Source organism: Arachis hypogaea, chromosome 6 (genome assembly GCF_003086295.3).
Source record: "Arachis hypogaea cultivar Tifrunner chromosome 6, arahy.Tifrunner.gnm2.J5K5, whole genome shotgun sequence".
Taxonomy (NCBI): Eukaryota; Viridiplantae; Streptophyta; class Magnoliopsida; order Fabales; family Fabaceae; genus Arachis; species Arachis hypogaea.
Window position 1 is genome coordinate 61516089 of NC_092041.1, and position 19319 is coordinate 61535407.

General features: G+C 36.0%; 1 non-coding gene across 1 annotated transcript; it reads right to left on the bottom strand.

The window, feature by feature from the left end:
- Positions 1 to 17213: 17213 nt before the first annotated feature.
- On the bottom strand, positions 17214 to 17317 carry LOC112699661 (small nucleolar RNA R71). The gene has a single exon (XR_003152607.1). It is a non-coding gene; the product is annotated as a small nucleolar RNA R71 (small nucleolar RNA).
- Between the last annotated feature and the right edge of the window lie 2002 nt (positions 17318 to 19319).

Genomic DNA, 19319 nt, shown 5'->3' on the forward strand with positions numbered 1-19319 from the left:
TAGTTGCGTTGGAAAGCTAACATTTGGGGCTTCACAACAATATATAATTTGCTATAGTTGCTTTGAAGTTAGGCGATGCGAACGCGTGGATGACGCGCCTACATCGCATCTGCAAACTTCAATCCACGCAAACGCGTGGACGACGCCTCCGCGTCACATTCCCGAGACCTGTACGTACCTGAGTGATTTCTGGGCTGTTTCTGACCCAGTTTTCCGCCTAGAAAGCACAGATTAGAGGCTATAAAATGGGGAAATCCATTCATTCATCATTGATACTTCATACAACATACATTTATTCATAAGTCACACTTTTCATAATTTAGATGTAGTTTTTAGAGAGAGAGGTTCTCTCCTCTCTCTTAGGTTTTAGGATTAAGATTCCTATCAAAGGATTTAGGATTTCTTCTTCTCAATTTTCAGGTTTAATATTTCTTTTATTTATGAACTCTTTATGTTTAGATTGATTTTCTATTTAATATAATTTGAGATATTTTCAGATCTATGATTTGTTTCTTTTATTTATGATATAAATAATTTGGGTTTTTCTCTTTTTGGCTTTGGTTGATTAATTAGAGACTCTTGAGTTATCAAACTCATCGTAATTGATAATTGATATCTTTTGTTGATTGATTTAGATTCCTATAACTCTAGTCTTTCCTTAGGAGTTGACTAGGACTTTAGGAGTTAAATTGATTTGTCCACTTAACTTACCTTCATGGTTAGAGGTTGACTTAGTGGTAGCAAGAATATAATTCTCATCACCATTGATAAGGATAACTAGGATAGGACTTCTAGTTTTCATACCTTACCAAGAGCTTTTCTAGTCATTTAATTTTTATTACCACTTACTATTCTTGCTTTTTATTTTATACAGTAAAACCCAAAAATATACCTTTTTCCATAACCAATAATAAATCATACTTCCCTGCAATTCCTTGAGAAGAAGACCCGAGGTTTAAATACTTCGGTTTATAAATTTTATTGGGTATGTTACTTGTGACAACCAAACGTTTGTACGAAAAGATTTTCTGTTGGTTTAGAAGCTATACTTACAACGCGATCATATTTTTATATTTCTTTACCGATAGGAAATTCGATCGTCAAAATAGCGCCGTTGCCGGGGAATTGCAAACGTGTGCCTTATTATTGGTTATTGTAAATACTTTTCAAAAAAAAATTTCAGATTTTTATTTTAAAATTTTTATCTTATCTCATCTTAGTTTTAAATTTCAAAATTCAAATCTTTTTCAAAAAAAAATCATTTCTTTTTCAAAATCTTATCTTATCTTTTTTCAAAAAATCATATCTTTTCTTTTTTTCAAAAATCATATATTTTTCAAAATCTTATCTTATCTTTTTTTTTTCAAAAATCATATCTTTTTCAAAATATTTTCTTTTTGTTAGTTTTGTTTTTATTTTCTCCTACTACTGTGAACTCTCACCCCTTTGGCTATGAGTCTGGTTACAATTATGTTGCAGGAAAAGAAAATTACAATGTGAACAGACATCAAGGTTGGAAAAATCAAAGATGGGAGGAGCCACAAGGATTTGATCAACCTTCATGGCAACAACTACCTCCAATGGACTATCAACAACCGTTCTGTGATGCATATCAAGGCAGTAGCTATGGTAAGTGCCCTTTTGATTATCAACAACCACCACCATATGCCTATGAACTCCGTCCTCAACATGACTTTAGACCACCATACTCACAAGCCCCTTTCTGCCATTCACCTTCATATGACCCTAACCCATATCCACGATACCAACCACCCTATGAACCATATGAACCATATATAGAACCACCCCAATTCCACCCCAATTACTCCCAAGAACCACCACATCAATATACACCATCTCCATATCCATCAATTCAAGAGCACTATGATCCTACTTATAATAGCCAAGCGCAGCAAGAATCAAGGGATCGTCTTACAGAAATAGTGGAAAAATTTCATGCAACCCTTCGCCAACTGGATCAAGCGATAAATCGATTACATTCCCGACGTTCGGACACTCAAGGAACCCCCATGGCTTCATGTGGAGAATCTAATGAAGAACGTAGCATGAAGGAGATACTAGAAACTCCAGTGGACAGTAAGGATCATGACTTTGTACTAGAACAAGTGGAGGAAGCCGAAATTATTGAAGAAGAAGAAGTGGTCGAAGACTTAGGAGATGCTGAGCCTCCATTAGAAAGTCCATTCATAGAGTCTCCTTCCACGGTGTTTGATGTTGATGTTGAGGAGGGTGTACAATCTCCAAGGCATATCATGGTCGAAGAATTTGAAGGGGATGATCAAGAGATAGATTCAATCATTGATGAATTCTTATATACATTTGAATCCTCTTCCATTTGATTTGATATGGAGTTTAAAGAAGAAGAAGCACAACCTTCCATGCCCTTGGTGAGCAATGAAGAAGAGATCAAATTAGAAGAAAGCTACCAAGAGGAAGAGGTTGATATTGAAGAAGCTTGCAAGAAGGTGGAAGTTGTCAAAGAAGAGCCTAAGGGAATGGAGCTGGAAATCACCTTGCCAAAGTTGTTGGATACCTCTCCCCCAAAGCCATTACCGTCCATTATTTTATTCAAGTGGGTAAATCTCTCATCTCTAAGCTTAATTAGCTCACTTGAATATGCTTTACTTGAGACAGATGGTCAGTTTAGAGCCCTTTATGGCATTAAGCGTAAGAGGGAGATGGTCAGTGGTGGAAGTTGTTAGGCAATGTTCAACATGGTTGTGTGCTCAAATTTTAAATGCAAAGGTTGGTGTAGAGCTAAATTGAATGGGTCTTGGAAGTTGTTTGGAAGCTGTAGTGAGAATTTCAATTGCGTTCCACCTGGATGGAATCATGATGATCTACACAAAGACGGGTGCAAAAGCAAGGTTTGGGACCCCGGAATTCATTCCAACAATCAACACTCGTGGGGCCTTGTCACTTGCTTTAACTTGCTTGAAGGCTTTCTGCGCCTAGTTTGGGATCCCGGAGGCTATTGGAAGTACAAACATTGTTGGGGATTCCTGGATTAATACAAGCACAAGCCGCCATGACAAGAAGCTCACCAGAATGTCCAACTTAAGGACTTTAATCAAAAATGCTAGGTGGGAGACAACCCACCATGGGATGATCATTCCTTTTTGAGTTTTAATTTTAGTATGTTTTGTTTGTTTTTGAGTTTTGATTGAACCTGGAATCATGCATAACATTCATATTAGCACTGCATTCTGCATTTTGCGTATTAAAAAAAACACGCACGTGACGCGTAAGCGTCGCCGACGCATCCACGTCATAGGTGCATTGGGAAGAAAACAAAATTGAACAGAGAGTCACGTGAAAGCGTGGCTGGAGGCATGCCTTTGGCACAAATGGATCCACGCGACCGCATCGATGACGCGTCCGCGTCATGTGGGAAAAATGCCTCCCACGCGTCCGCGTCACCCACGCGAACGCTGCCCTGTAAATCGACGTATAAGGGTGTATGACCGAAAGTTGAGATGGAATTGGGCTGGACTCGTGCTAGAAGCACAAGCCCTACCACGCAAACGCGTGCCCCATGCGTCCGCGCCGTTTTCCAAAACAAGACCAACCACGCGATCGCGTCCCCCACGCGACCGCATCACCCTAAAATTTGGTAATATGAGTTTCAAACAGAGAGTTATGCGACCGCGAGGTTGCCCTCATGCTAATGGCACAAATTGATCCACGTGACCGCGTGGATGACGCATCCGCGTCATTTCATATCCGCGCGAATGCGTCGCTCACGCATCCGCGTCACAATCGGCAGACAACTTATCCAAATTAGCCAAATATCTTATCTTTTTCTTCCCCATATCTAAATCTTTTCTTTCCTTCTTATTACTTTCTTCATCCTTTCTTACTTTCTTTTTCTTTTCCATTGGTGTTAAAATTCTCTTCTTCAACTATTGCATCTTTTCTTGAATTATTCTGGTGCTTCATGACTTGTTTTATTCTGATTGGGTATTATTATTCATAAGTCAATGCTATTCTTTTATGATACTTGCATTTCATTTGCATTGATATGCGCTTACACTATTTTGCATTACCCACACCCTCTTCCCCATTGTTGCAATTCTTGCACGATTGATATGCCGTATGCTTCTACTGTTTTCTCACTGCATGTTGTAGCTACCATGTAATTGAGACCCTTATTATTCTGCATTACCCGCTCATATTTTATTTGTTTTCTATCATTGTTTTTGGGTTACTTTTTTCCTTTTTCTCTTCTTTCAGGATGGCCACCGAGAGGGGAAAGGAAGAACTTCTATATGGGGAGACAAACAAGTCAACCTGCACAATCTATAGGAAAGGCATCAGTTGGAGCAGCCCGTCCACTTGTACATCTTAGCATGCACCGAGGACGGTGCAATCTTTAAGTGTGGGGATGTCGATACCGAATTCCAGGGGTTAGTTACCTTCTTTTCAACACCAATACTCTATTTTCTTTGTTTGTTCATTATTGCCTTTGCATATTTGATTGCATGTTTGTTTGATTTTATGCATTTAGTTACAACTTGGTTGAAGTAATATTTTCTTTTTCAAGAAATTTTTATAGTATTTCACTAATTTAAATTGAAAAATTTGTGTTAAATTTGTTTGGAAGTTGTAATTGGAACATGGTTTTTGAGCAAAAGAACACATAACCCGTGAAAACTTTGAACTTATTTATATGGTTACATTATTTAACCATAAATTTTTATTCTTGTGTGTTTTCTTCGCTATGATTGTAATCTTTATTTTGTTCCAATCTATATTTCCAATATTTAGTGTATTTACATGCATGTATATGATTGAGGTCATTATTTGTTTTTGCTCACTTATCCCAAATAAGCCTACCCTTTTATGTCACCCTTGTTAACCACTTTGAGCTTTTTAATCCCCTTCTGTTCTATAACTACATCACTAGCATTAAGCAGAAAAATAAATTAAATATCCCAATTGAATCTTTAGTTAGCTTAAGATAGAGGTTGTGCATCAACTAAGTATGGGAAAACTGTGGGAACATGGGTTAATAAGGGAATGTATCATGTTTCTAATTCTGAATATTAGGAAATTTGGGTATCTACTCATGTAAAACAAAAAATTAAAAATTCCATATGCATTGATATGTTATTTTAGTTTTTATGTCTCTATAAAAAAAGAGAAAAATATATAATATAAATAAATAAATAAGGGGACAAAATTACCCCAATGTTAAGTTAATAAAAGATCAATGCATATGTGACAAAAATTAAAAGAAAAATTGATACATGAGTATGTGATACAAAAGTGGGAATTATGGGTAGCTAGGCATGATTTTAGAAGTTATATAGAATGAATGTATGTTAGGTGATAGCCCAGGTTACTCAAAGATTCAATTTATAGCTCACTTAGCCATACATATATCCTCACCCTTGCCTTGGCCCCATTACAACCTTGAAAAGACCTCATGATGTTTGCATTGGTACATTAAATATTTGTTGATTGATTAGATGAAGAACAGAGTTTTAGAAAGCATGATTAGAGAAGAGTAGAGTGATTGACCCTAGACACTTGAGCGATTAGAGTGATATACACTACCAGTTAGGGTTCAATGCTTGATTTTATGTTCCCTGCTTTCATGAGCTATCTTCTTACAAGTTTACTTGCTTGTTATTGTACGATTTGAATTAGTGGAATTTGGTTCATATTTGTCTTGGAGAACTTATTTACTTTTAACCAACTAGGTAGAAACATTTTGTATGTAATTGCATTCATATAGATAGGTTGCATTGCATACTCTCTATCATTCCTCTTCACATCTTTATAGCTTCTCTTGAGCTTAGCATGAGGACATGCTAATGTTTAAGTGTGGGGAGGTTGATAAACCACTATTTTATGGTTTATCTTGTGCTCAATTGAGTGGTTTTTATCAACTCTTTACCCACTTATTCATATGATTTGCATGTTTTACATTTTCCTTCCTGATTATGTGCTATGATTGAAAACATGCTTCTTTGGTCTTAATTTTGCTATGTTTAATCCTCTCTTATTACCATTCGATGCCTTGATATGTGTGTTAAGTGATTTCAAAGATTACAGGGCAGTAATGACTTAGAGGATGGAAAGGAAGCTTGCAAAAGTGGAAGGAATACAAGAAGTTGAAGAAATTGCTAAGCTGTCCAGCCTGACCTCTTTGCACTCAAGCGGTCATAACTTTAGCTACAGAAGTCCAAATGAGATGGTTCTAGTTGCGTTGGAAAGCTAACATCCGGGAATTCGCAACGATATATAATTTGCTATAGCTGCCCCAAAGTTAGGCGACGCAAACGCATGGATGACACGCCTGCATCGCATCTGCGAACTTCAATCAACGCAAATGCATGGACGACGCCTCCGCGTCACTTTCCCGCGACTTGTACGTACATGAGTGATTTATGGGCTGTTTCTGACCCAGTTTTTGGCCCAGAAAGCACAGATTAGAGGCTATAAAATGGGAGAATCCATTCATTCATCATTGATACTTCATACAATATACATTTATTCATAAGTCACACTTTTCATAATTTAGATGTAGTTTTTAGAGAGAGAGAGAGGTTCTCTCCTCTCTCTTAGGTTTTACGATTAGGATTCCTCTTAAAGGATTTAGGATTTCTTCTTCTCAATTTTCAGGTTTAATATTTCTTTTATTTATGAACTCTTTATGTTTAGATTGATTTTCTATTTAATATAATTTGAGGTATTTTCAGATCTATGATTTGTTTCTTTTATTTATGATATAAATAATTTGGATTTTTCTCCTTTTGGCTTTAGTTGATTAATTAGAGACTCCTGAGTTATCAAACTCATCGTAATTGATAATTGATATCTTTTGCTGATTGATTTAGATTCCTATAACTCTAGTCTTTCCTTAGGAGTTGACTAGGATTTTAGGAGTTAAATTGATTTGTCCACTTAACTTACCTTCATGGTTAGAGGTTGACTTAGTGGTAGCAAGAATATAATTCTCATCACCATTGATAAGGATAACTAGGATAGGACTTCTATTTTTCATACCTTGCCAAGAGCTTTTCTAGTCATTTAATTTTCATTACCACTTACTATTCTTGCTTTTTATTTTATACATTAAAACCAAAAAATATACCTTTTTCCATAACCAATAATAAATCATACTTCCCTGCAATTCCTTGAGAAGACGACCCGAGGTTTGAATACTTCAGTTTATAAATTTTATTGGGTTTGTTACTTGTGACAACCAAACGTTTGTACAAAAGGTTTTTCTGTCGGTTTAGAGGCTATACTTACAACGTGATCATATTTTTATATTTCTTTACCGATAGAAAATCCGATCATTAACACTCTGTCACGCGTACGCGTCGTCCACGCGTACGCATCGCTTGAACAAATTCCTGGTCATGCGTACGCGTCATCCAGGCGTACACGTCGCTGCCAGCTTCTCAAAACTTCATTTTCTTGTGTTCCTTCTACTTTTGCATGCTTCCTTTCCATTCTCTAAGCCATTCATGCCCTATAAAACCTGAAAACACTTAACACACGTATCACTGCATCAAATGGTAATAAGAGAGGATTAAAACTAACAAATTTAAGGCCAAAGAAACATGTTTTCAATCATAGCACAGAATTAGGAAGGAAAATGTAAAACATGCAAATTATATGAATAAATGTGAGAATAATGGATAAAATCCGCTCAATTTAATACAAAATAAACCGTAAAATAGCGGTTTATCACTCACCCATTGGTCCTCCAAGTTGATTTAGCACCTCTTAGGCTTATCTTATTTTATCTTTGTAATTTTTAATTTAAAATAATATTTTTAGGTTTAGCATTTATTTAGTATTTAAGGTGGAGACCACCTAGGTTTTAGGGAGAATCTTCTTCCTTCCACACTTTTTAGAACTCTGTTTTCTTTGTATAGTTATGAGCAACTAAACCTACTGGTTAAGGTTAAGAGCTTTGTTTATTTCTATGGGTTAAAATTATTATTCTTCTAGTTTAATTTATGTCTGATTGAATTCTAAGGTGTTGTTTTTGTTTTTAGTATTATGAATCTGGGTGGAACGAGAGTATGATCCTTATTCTATATGAGCTCTTGTGATTCTCGAGAGAGCTATCTCACTTGAGCTACAACTTGAAAACACTCCTCCTAAACTGCAAATTACCTGGACTAATTAGGATATGTGACATAAAATCCTGTTAGCTTTGGTTAATTGAGGTTTTTGTGGTGCTAAACTAGTTTTTTGAACTTCACCCTTTGATCTGAACGAATTGACCTTGTCTGTGGCGTTTTTGTAGGATTAGAGGAAGATTAAATCGCTAAGAGATTAGGGTTTAATCACTTATGATTTGCCATAGAATAAATCACCCATTGTTAAAATAGTTGATAAGAAGTTTTAATCATAAAAGATAAATATCTCCGAGACCTTAACTGTTTTTTCATCACCGTGTTACTCCAATTCTGTTTATTTGCTTTATTTACTTGCTTTTTACTACTTATGCGTTTTACACCAACAACCATCTTTTATTGTTTTCTGACTAAGTCCAGCAAGATAACTATTGCTTGCTCAATCCAACAATCCTCGTGGGATCAACCCTCACTCACCTGAGGTATTACTTGGAGGACCTGGTACACTTGCCGGTGAAGTTGTGCGAGTTCTGATTTCGTGCACCAAGTTTTTGGCGTCGTTGCCGGGGATTGTTCGTGATTTACAACTATCGGTTGTCTTGTTGCTTAGATTAGGTATTTTTATTAGTTTTTATCTAATTATTTTTCCTTTTAATTTTTTGATTCCTATTTTGTTTATTTTCTTAATTTTTCATTTTATTTTAGTTATCTTTTTCTTTCTTTTCGAATTTTGTTTTCATTTAATTTTAAATTCTAAGTTTGGTGTCTTTTAGTATTTCTTTTTTCTTTCTTTGGTTTTCGAATTTTATTTTGTTTGTTCTCTTTTAATTTCGATTATTATCTTATTTATCTTTCCCTTATTTTCAAATTTCTTTGTTTTAGTTATCTTATTTTCATTTAATTTCAAATTTTAAGTTTGGTGTCCCATTAGTGATTATCTTTTTGGTTTAATTAATTTTCCTTTTAAATTTTCGAATCTTATCCTATTTATCTTTTCCTTGATTTTTGAATTTTGTTCTAGTTATCTTATCTTTATCTTTCTTTTTTATTTATTTTCGAATCATATCTAGTTTAGTTTTCTTGATTTTTGATCTTTATCTTATTAATCTTCTCCTTAATTTTCGAATTTTGTGTTAGTTATTTTAATTTAATTTCAAATTTTTACGTTTGTTGTTTCTTTAGTTTCTCTTTCTCTTTCCTTTTTGAATTTCAAAAATTTTTAAAACCTTTTCTTTCTAAATTTTGAATTTTTTTTAAATTAAATCTTCTATCTCTATTTTCAAATTTTTAGTTAATTGATTATTTTATCTTGTTTTATTTAATTTTTAAGTTGGAGTTTTTTTAATTTTTCTTTTTCTTTCCTTTTGAAATTTGAAAACTATAGGAACCTTTCTTTCTAATTATCGAAAAATATTTAGGCTAAATCTACCATCTATATTTTTGAATCATTGTGTTAATTGTTTACTTTATCTTACTTTATTTCTTTATTAGGATACCTCACTGGGAGTCCTCTATACTCTGACATAGAGAATCCTACCTTTCCTTTATTTCTTCTTGTTTATGAGCAAGAACAGGGATAAAGAACCCCTTCTTGATCTTGATCCTGAACCTGAGAGGACCTTAAGATGGCGTTTGCAACAAGCTAGAGCTTGCAAAACTAGAGAGAATTTCACGAAAAACTTGAGAAGGAAGCTGAAGAGGCCAATATGGCTGGAAGAAATACAAACGCTGAGGAGCACGTGATAAACCACTATTTTATGGTTTATCATACACTTGTTCAAACAAAATGCATGGGTTTACATTCTCCTTCCGGATTTTGTGCTATGACTGAAAACATGCTTCTTTGGTTGTAATTTAGCTAATCATAATCCTTTCTTATTACCATTCAATGCCTTGATATGTGTGTTAAGTGATTTCAGAGTTTACAAGACAGGAATGGCTCAGAAGATGGAAAGGAAGCATGCAAAAGTGGAAGGAATACACGAAACTGAAGGAATTGCCATAGCTGTCAACCTGACCTCTTCGCACTCAAACGATCATAACTTGAGCTATAGAGATCTAAATGTTGTGATTCTAGTTGCGTTGGAAAGCTAATGTTCGGGGCTTTGATTTGATATATGATTTTTCATAGTGGCCATACAGATAGATGATGCAAACGCGTGCTCCACGCGGACGCGTCGCAGTGATGAAAATCAACGTGGTAGATTTTGCAATCAGCGATTTCTGGGCTATTTTTGACACAGGTTTTGGCCTAGAAAACACATATTAGAGGCTATAAAGTGGGGAAAACCATCCATTCATTCAAAACAACATAGACAACTCATAATTCACTTTTCATAATTTAGATGTAGTTTTTAGAGAGAGAGGCTCTCTCCTTTCTCTAAGGAATTATTTAGGATTTATTTCTTCTTCATCACAGGTTCAATGTTCCTTTACTCAATTCTCTTATACTCTTCATGTTAGATTTGATTCTCTATTTAAATGCAATTTGAGATATTTCATATTTATGATTGCTTTCTTCAATTTATGTTATGATATGGTGTAATGACATTCATGTTAGTAGAGTAGGTTCCCAACTTGGCTTTGGAGTTGATTAATATTAGGAGACCCTTGAGTTGGGATACTCAAGAGTTCAATTGTAATTGGTTCATTGTTGGTTGGCTTGTTAGTAACTAACTCTAACTCTTTCCAAGGGAAAGGATTAGGACTTGTGAATAGAAGTTGACTTTTAACTTGACTTTCCTTCATTCCTTGAGGGTTAACTAAGTAGAAAAAACTACTAATTATTAATTGAACTTGAGAAAATTCCAACAAGGATAGAACTTTCGATTAATCTTCTCCTAGTCAAGGCTTTTTATTGTTATTATTTTATTTTCTCTGCAATTCACTCTTCTTATTTCTTAATCCAAAACACCAATTTACACAAACTCATAACTAATAATAAGAACACCTTCCTACAATTCCTTGAGAAGATGACCCGAGGTTTAAATATTTCGGTTATCAATTTATTTAGGGTTTGTTACTTGTGACAACCAAAGGTTTGTACGAAAGGATTTCCTATTGGTTTAAAAGCTATACTTATAATGCGATTATATTTGTGAATTCTTTACCGGCAGAAGTCCGTTCGTCAAAATGGCGTTGTTGCCGGGGAATTGCAAACGTGTGCCTTATTATTGGTTATTGTAAATATTTTTTAAATTTTTATCTTATCTCTTCTTTTTTTTTTCAAAAATCATATATTTTTCAAAATCTTATCTTATCTTTTTTTTTTTCAAAAATCATATCTTTTTCAAAATATTTTTTTCAAAAATCATATCTTTTTCAAAATATTTTCTTTTTGTTAGTTTTTGTTTCTATTTTTTTCTACTACTATGAACTCTCACCCTTTTGGCTATGAGTCTGATTACAACTATGTTGCATAAAGAGGAGATTACAATGAGAAGATGCACCAAGGATGGAACAATCAAAGATGGGAGGAGCCACAAGGATTTGATTAACCCTCATGGCAACAACCACCTCCAATGGACTATGAACAACCATTCTGTGATGCATATCAAGGCAATGGCTATGGTGAGCACTCTTTTGATTATCAACAACTACCACCATATGCCTATGAACCCCCTCCTCAACATGACTTTGAACCACCATACTCACAAGTCCCTTTCCACTATTCACCTCCATATGACCCTAACCCATATCCACCATACCAACCACCTTCTGAGCCAAATGAACCATACATGGAACCACCCCCATTCCAACATAATTACTCTCATGAACCACCACCTCAATATACACCATCTCCTTATCATTATCAAGATGAACCACCTTCCTACCATGAACACTTTCTCCTAACAAATGAACCCTCCTATCCACCCCAAACCTCCATGGAGAAAGCACTTACCGATCTAAACTTTACTATACAAGCTCTCGTCGCCTAAATTGGACCGCCAAATACCTTCAACAATCAACCCTCAAGCTCTAGTGCACTTCTTTTTCAATCCCATAATGATCTCTCCATCCCATCACTACCCTCTCTGGAAGAGCACCCACATCCATCAATCCAAGAACAACATGATCCCAATGATGCTATTGACACGGAATAAGAGAGAAGGGATCATCTTCGTGGATCTATACTTCATAAAGAGCTAGAGGAGGCACTAAAGCTGAAGGTAGAAGAGACCTTTGCAGAGGAAGGAGTAGTTGAAGGGAGTTGTCATGGAAAAGAAATCATCAAGGAGGAGTACGATTTTATACTTAAACAACTGGACAAAGCAGCAATTATTGAAAAGGAAAAAGTGGTTGCAGGCTTAGGAGATGCTGAACCTCCATGGAAAAGTCAAGTCATAGAGTCTCCTTCCAAGACGGTTGCATTTGATGTTGAGGAGGGTGTACAACCTCCAAGGCATGTCATGGTTAAAACTTGGAATAGGTTAGTCAAGAGATGGAGATTCAAGGAGAAGAAGCACAACCTCCCATGCCCTTGGTGAACAATGAAGAAGAAATTGAATCGAAAGAAAGCTACCAAAAGGAAGAGGTTCAAATTGAAGAAGCTTGCAAAGAGGTGGAAGTTGTCAGAGAAGAGCACAATGGAGTGGAGCTTGCAAATTCATTAGAAATACCTCTCCCAAGGTCATTACCATCCAACACAACGTTCAGATGGGTAAAATTCCTATCCTTATCCTTTACTTTCCCACTTGAATATGGGCTACTGGAGATGGATGGTCAACTTAGAGCTCTTTGTGGCATTAAGAATAAGAGGAAGATGGTTAGTGGTTGGAGTTGTCAGACAAGGTTCATTAAGGTTCCGCATTCCGCATTAGAGTACAAGTGTTGGTGTAGAGCTCAATTGAATGGGTCTAGGATGTTGTTTGGCCGCTTCTGTGAGAATTTAGACTGCTTATCACCCGGATGAAATCATCATGATCCACTTGAAGACGGGTATAGAAACAAGATTTGGGATCCGGGAATATATGAGGATCAATTTTGGGAGCTCAAAGCTTGTGAAGAACTCCATCAAAGCTTGAGGAATTTACTTGGTATTGATAGAGCTTATTGGAAGTCCAAGCATTGGTGGCAGTTTCAAGATGAGTTCAAGCACAAGCCACCATGACAAGGAGCTCACCAAATGTCCAACTTAAGGACTTTAACTAAAAGTGCTAGGTGGGAGACAACCCACCATGGTATGATCGTTCCTTTCTCAGTTTTAATTTTAGTCTCTTTTTGAGTTTTGATTGAACCTAGAATCATGCATAGCATTCATATTAAGCATTGCATTCTGCATACTGCATTATTAAAAAAAAAGCACGTGCCGCGACAGCGTCGATGACGCGTCCGCGTCATAGGTGCCTCGGACACGAGAAGAAAAGAAACAGAGAGTCACACAAAAGTGTGGCTGGAGGCGTGCCTCAGGCACAAATACGCACACGCAACTGATGAGCGGATAATTTATACGCTTTTTGGCATTGTTTTTAGGTAGTTTTTTGTAGGATCTAGCTACTTTTAGGGATATTTTTATTAGTTTTTATGCAAAATTCCCATTTCTGGACTATACTATGAGTTTGTGTATTTTTTGGTGATTTCAGGTATTTTCTGGCTTAAATTGAGGGACCTGAGCAAAAATCTGATTCAGGCTGAAAAAGGACTGCTGATGCTGTTGGATTCTGACATCCCTGCAATCAAAATGGATTTTCTGGAGCTGCAGAACTCCAAATGGCGCGCTCTTAACTGCGTTAGAAAGTAGACATCCAGGGCTTTACAACAATATATAATAGTTCATACTTCGAGTTTAGATGATGCAAACTGGTGTTCAACGCCAGTTCCACGTTGCATTCTGGAGTAAAACGCAGAAACACGTCACAAACCAGAGTTAAACGCCAAAAACACGTTACAACTTGGCGTTTAACCCAAAGAGAAGCCTCTGCACGTGTAAAGCTCAAGCTCAGCCCAAGTACACACCAAAGTGGGCCCCAGAAGTGGATTTCTGCACTTAGACTTATTTCTATAAACCCTAGTAGCTAGTTTAGTATAAATAGAACTTTTTACTATTGTACTAAGGGTCCTGTCTTTTCTTTTGATGGATCTTTAATCAGTGTATGCGATTTTAGACCTTCATGGGGGCTGGCCATTCGGCCATGCCTGTACCATCACTTATGTATTTTCAACGGTGGAGTTTCTACACACCATAGATTAAGGTGTGGAGCTCTGCTATTCTTCGAGTATTAATGCAATTACTATTATTCTTCTATTCAATTATGCTTATTCTTATTCCAAGATATTAGCTGCACTTCAACATGATGAATGTGATGATCCATGACACTCATCATTATTCTCACCTATGAACGCGTGCCTGACAACCACTCCCGCTCTACCTTAGATCGAGGGCGTATCTCTTGAATTCCTTAATCAAAATCTTCGTGGTATAAGCTAGAATTATTGGAACCCATTCCTAAGATCCAGAAAGTCTAAACCTTGTCTGTGGTATTCTGAGTAGGATCTAAGATGAGATGACTGTGACGAGCTTCAAACTTGCGAGTGATGGGCGTAGTGACAGACGTAAAAGAATCACTGGATTCTATTCCAACATGATCGAGAACCGACAGATGATTAGCCGTGCTGTGATAGAGCATTTGGACCATTTTCACTGAGAGGATGGGAAGTAGCCATTGACAACGGTGACGCCCTACATACAGCTTGCCATAGATGGGAGTATGAAGGATTGGATGAAGGCAGTAGGAAGGCAGAGATTCAACAGGAACAAAGCATCTCCATACACTTATCTGAAATTCCAACCAATGATTTACATAAGTATCTCTATCTTTATTTTATGCTTTATTTACCTTTATATTCGAAAATCATTATACCCATTTGAATCCGCCCAACTGAGATTTACAAGATGACCATAGCTTGCTTCATACCAACAATCTCCGTGGGATCGACCCTTACTCACGTAAGGTATTACTTGGATGACCCATTGCACTTGCTGGTTAGTTGTGCGAAGTTGTGACAAAGTATGATTCACGTTTGAGAGCTCCAAGTCTTTGGCGCCATTATTGATGATCACAATTTCGTGCACCAAGTTTTTGGCGCTGTTGCCGGGGATTATTCGAGTTTGGACAACTGACGGTTCATCTTATTGCTCAGATTAGGTAATTTTATTTTCAAAACGTTTTCAAAAATCTTTCAAAATTTTTTTATTTGTTTTCGTATTTCCAAAAAATTAATTTTCGAAAAAAATAATATACAAAAAATTAAGAAAATCATAAAAATCAAAAATATTTTTTTTCTTGTTTGAGTCTTGAGTCAAATTTTAAGTTTGGTGTCAATTACATATTTTTAAAAAATTGTGCATTTTTCAAAAAACTCATGCATGGTGTTCTTCATGATCTTCAAGTTGTTCTTGATAAGTCTTCTTGTTTGATCTTCATATTTTCTTGTTTTTTGTCTTTTGTTGTTTTTCATATGCATTCTTGCATTCATAGTGTCTAAGCATTGAAAATTTCTAAGTTTGGTGTCTTGCATGTTTTTCTTTTCTTGAAAATTTTTCAAAATTAAGTCTTGATCTTCAAAGTGTTCTTGGTGTTCATCTTGACATTCATAGTGTTGTTGCATGTTTTCTTTGTTTTGATCTTAATTTTTCATGTTGTGAGTCATTTTTGTGTTTTTCTCTCTCATCATTAAAAATTCAAAAAATAAAAAAAATATCTTTTCCTTATTTTACTCATAAATTTCGAAATCTTTAGTGTGACTTAGTCAAAAATTTTTAAAATAAGTTGTTTTTTGTTAGTCAAGTCAAGATTTCATTTTTAAAAATCCTATCTTTTATAAATCTTTTTCAAAAATCAAATCTTTTTTATTTTCTGTTATTTTTGAAAATATTTTTTAAAAATTGATTTTCAAAATCTTTTTCTTAATTTTATTTCATAATTTTCAAAAAACTTTACTAACAATTAATGTGATTGATTCAAAAATTTGAAGTTTGTTACTTTCTTGTTAAGAAAGGTTCAATCTTTAAATTCTAGAATCATATCTTTTAGTTTCTTGTTAGTCAAGTAATCAATTTTAATTTTAAAAATCAAATCTTCTCCAAAATATCTTTTTCAATCATATCTTTTCAAAATATCTTTTTTAAATCATATCTTTTCAAATCTTTTTCAACTAACTAATTGACTTTTTTATTTATTTCTTATCTCTTTCAAAACCACCTAACTACTTTCCTCTCTTTAATTTTCGAAAATTACCTCCCTCTTTTTCAAAATTCTTTTAATTAACTAATTGTTTAGAATTTTAATTTTAATTGTATTTCTTATCTCAATTTTCGAAAATCACTAACTATTTTTCAAAAAAAAAAAACAATTTTTGAATTTCTCTCTCTTTCTATTTATTTTATTTATTTACTAACACTTATCTTCATCTAAAAATTCGAACCCTCTCTTCTCCTTTATGTTCGAATTTTTCTCCTCCTTCTTCTATTATTTTCTTCTTCTACTCACATAAAGGAATTTCTATACTGTAACATAGAGGATTCCTCTTCTTTTCTGTCCTCTTCTTTTTCATATGAGCAGGAGCAAGGACAAGGACATTCTTGTTGAAGCAGATCCTGAACCTGAAAGGACTCTGAAGAAGAAGCTAAGAGAAGCTAAAGCACAATAATCCAGAGAAAACCTTACAGAGAATCTCGAAAAAGAAGACATGGCCGAACCCAATAACAATGGTAGAGGCGCAAAGAGGATACTTGGTGATTATACTACACCTACTTCCAATTTTTATGGAAGAAGCATCTCAATCCCTGCCATTGGAGCAAATAATTTTGAGCTAAAGCCTCAACTAGTTATTCTGATGCAACAGAACTGCAAGTTCCATGGACTTCCATCAGAAGATCTCTATCAGTTCTTAACTGAATTCTTGAAGATCTGTGATACTGTTAAGACTAATGGAGTAGATCCTGAAGTCTACAGCCTTATGCTTTTCCCTTTGCTGTGAGATACAGAGCTAGAACATGGTTGGACTCACAACCTAAAGATAGCCTGGACTCTTTGGGATAAGCTGGTCACGGCCTTCTTGGCCAAGTTCTTTCCTCCTCAAAAGCTGAGCAAGCTTAGAGTGGGTGTTTAGACCTTCAAGCAAAAAGATGGTGAATCCCTTTATGAAGCTTGGGAAAGATACAAGCAGTTGACCAAAAAGTGTCCTTCTGGCATGCTTTCAGAGTAGACCATTTTAGATATATTCTATGATGGTCTATCTGAGCTTTCTAAGATGTCACTGGACCATTCTGCAGGTGGATCCATTCACCTAAAGAAAACGCCTACAGAAGCTCAAGAACTCATTGACATGGTTGCAAATAACTAATTCATGTACACCTCTGAAAGAAATCCTGTGAGTAATGGGATGCCTCAGAGGAAGGGAGTTCTTGAATTTGATGCTTTGAATGCCATATTGGCTCAGAACAAAATGTTGACTCAGCAAGTCAACATGATTTCTTAGAGTCTGAATGGATGGCAAAATGCATCCAACAGAACTAAAGAGGCATCTTCTGAAGAAGAAGCTTATGATCCTGAGAACCCTACAATGGCAGAGGTGAATTACATGGGTGAACCCTATGAAACACCTATAATTTCTCATGGAGAAATCATCCAAATTTCTCATGGAAGGATCAACAAAAGCCTCAACAAGGCTTTAATAATGGTGGAAAAAACATGTTTAGCAATAGCAAGCCTTTTCCATCATCTTCTCAGCAACAGACAGAGAATTCTGAGCAGAGCCCCTCTAGCTCAGCAAACATAGTCTCTGATATATCTAAGGCCACTTTAAGTTTCATGAGTGAAATAAGGTCCTCTATTAGAAATTTGGAGGCACAAGTGGGTCAGCTGAGTAAGAAAATCACTGAAACCCCTCCTAGTACTCTCCCAAGCAATACAGAAGAGAATCCAAAAATAGAGTGCAAGGCCATTGATATTATCAAAATGGCCAAATCCAAGGAGGAAGGGGAGGACGTGAATCCCAATGAGAAAGACCTCATGGGATGTCCTCCAGACAGAAGGGAGCTCCCTATTGGGGACCTAAAGGAATCTGAGGCTCATATAGAGACCATAGAGATTCCATTAAACTTCATTCTACCATTCATGAGCTCTGAGAACTATTCTTCCTCTGAAGAGGATGAAGACGTAACTGAAGAGCAAGTTGCTCAATATCTAGGAGCCATCATGAAGCTGAATGCCAAGTTGTTTGGTAATGAGACTTAGGAAGATGAATCCCCCTTGCTCATTAGTGAACTAAATACATGGGTTCAACAAACTCTACCTCAAAAGAAACAAGATACTGGTAAATTCTTAATATTCTGTACCATAGGCACCATGACTTTTGAGAAGGCTCAGTGTGACCTGGGGTCAGGTATAAATCTTATGCCACTCTCTGTAATAGAGAAGCTGGGAATCTTTGAGGTACAAGCTGTAAGAATCTCATTAGAGATGGCAGACAAGTCAATAAAACAAGCTTTTGGATTGGTAGAGGACGTGTTAGTGAAGGTTAAAGGCCTTTACATCCCTGCTGATTTCATAATCTTAGACACTGGGAAGGATGAGAATGAATCCATCATTCTTGGAAGACCCTTCCTAGCCACAACAAAAGCTGTGATTGATGTTGACAGAGGTGAACTAGTCCTTCAATTGAATGGGGACTACCTTGTGTTTAAAGCTCAAGTTTATCCTTCTGTAAACATGGAAAAGAGGCACGATAAGCTTCTCTCAATACAGAGTCAAATAAAGCCCCCACAGTCAAACTCTAAGTTTGGTGTTGGGAGGCCACAACCAAACTCTAAGTTTGGTGTTGAACCCCCACATTCAAACTCTAAGTTTAGTGTTGGGAGGTCCCAACAATGCACTGAACATCTGTGAAGCTCCATGAGAGCTCACTGTCAAGCTATTGACATTAAAGAAGTGCTTATCGGGAGGCAACCCAATTTTTAATTATTTATATTTTTATTGTTCTTTTATGTTTTATTAGGTTTATGATCATGTGGAGTCACAAAATAATTGCAAAAATTAAATACAGAATCAAAAATAGCAGAAGAAACAGCACACCCTGGAGAAGAGCTTAATGGCGTTTAAATGCCAGTAAGGAGCATCTAGCTGGCGTTTAATGCCAGAACAGAGCATGAAGCTGGCGTTGAACGCCAGAAACAGGTAGCAGTCTGGCATTTAA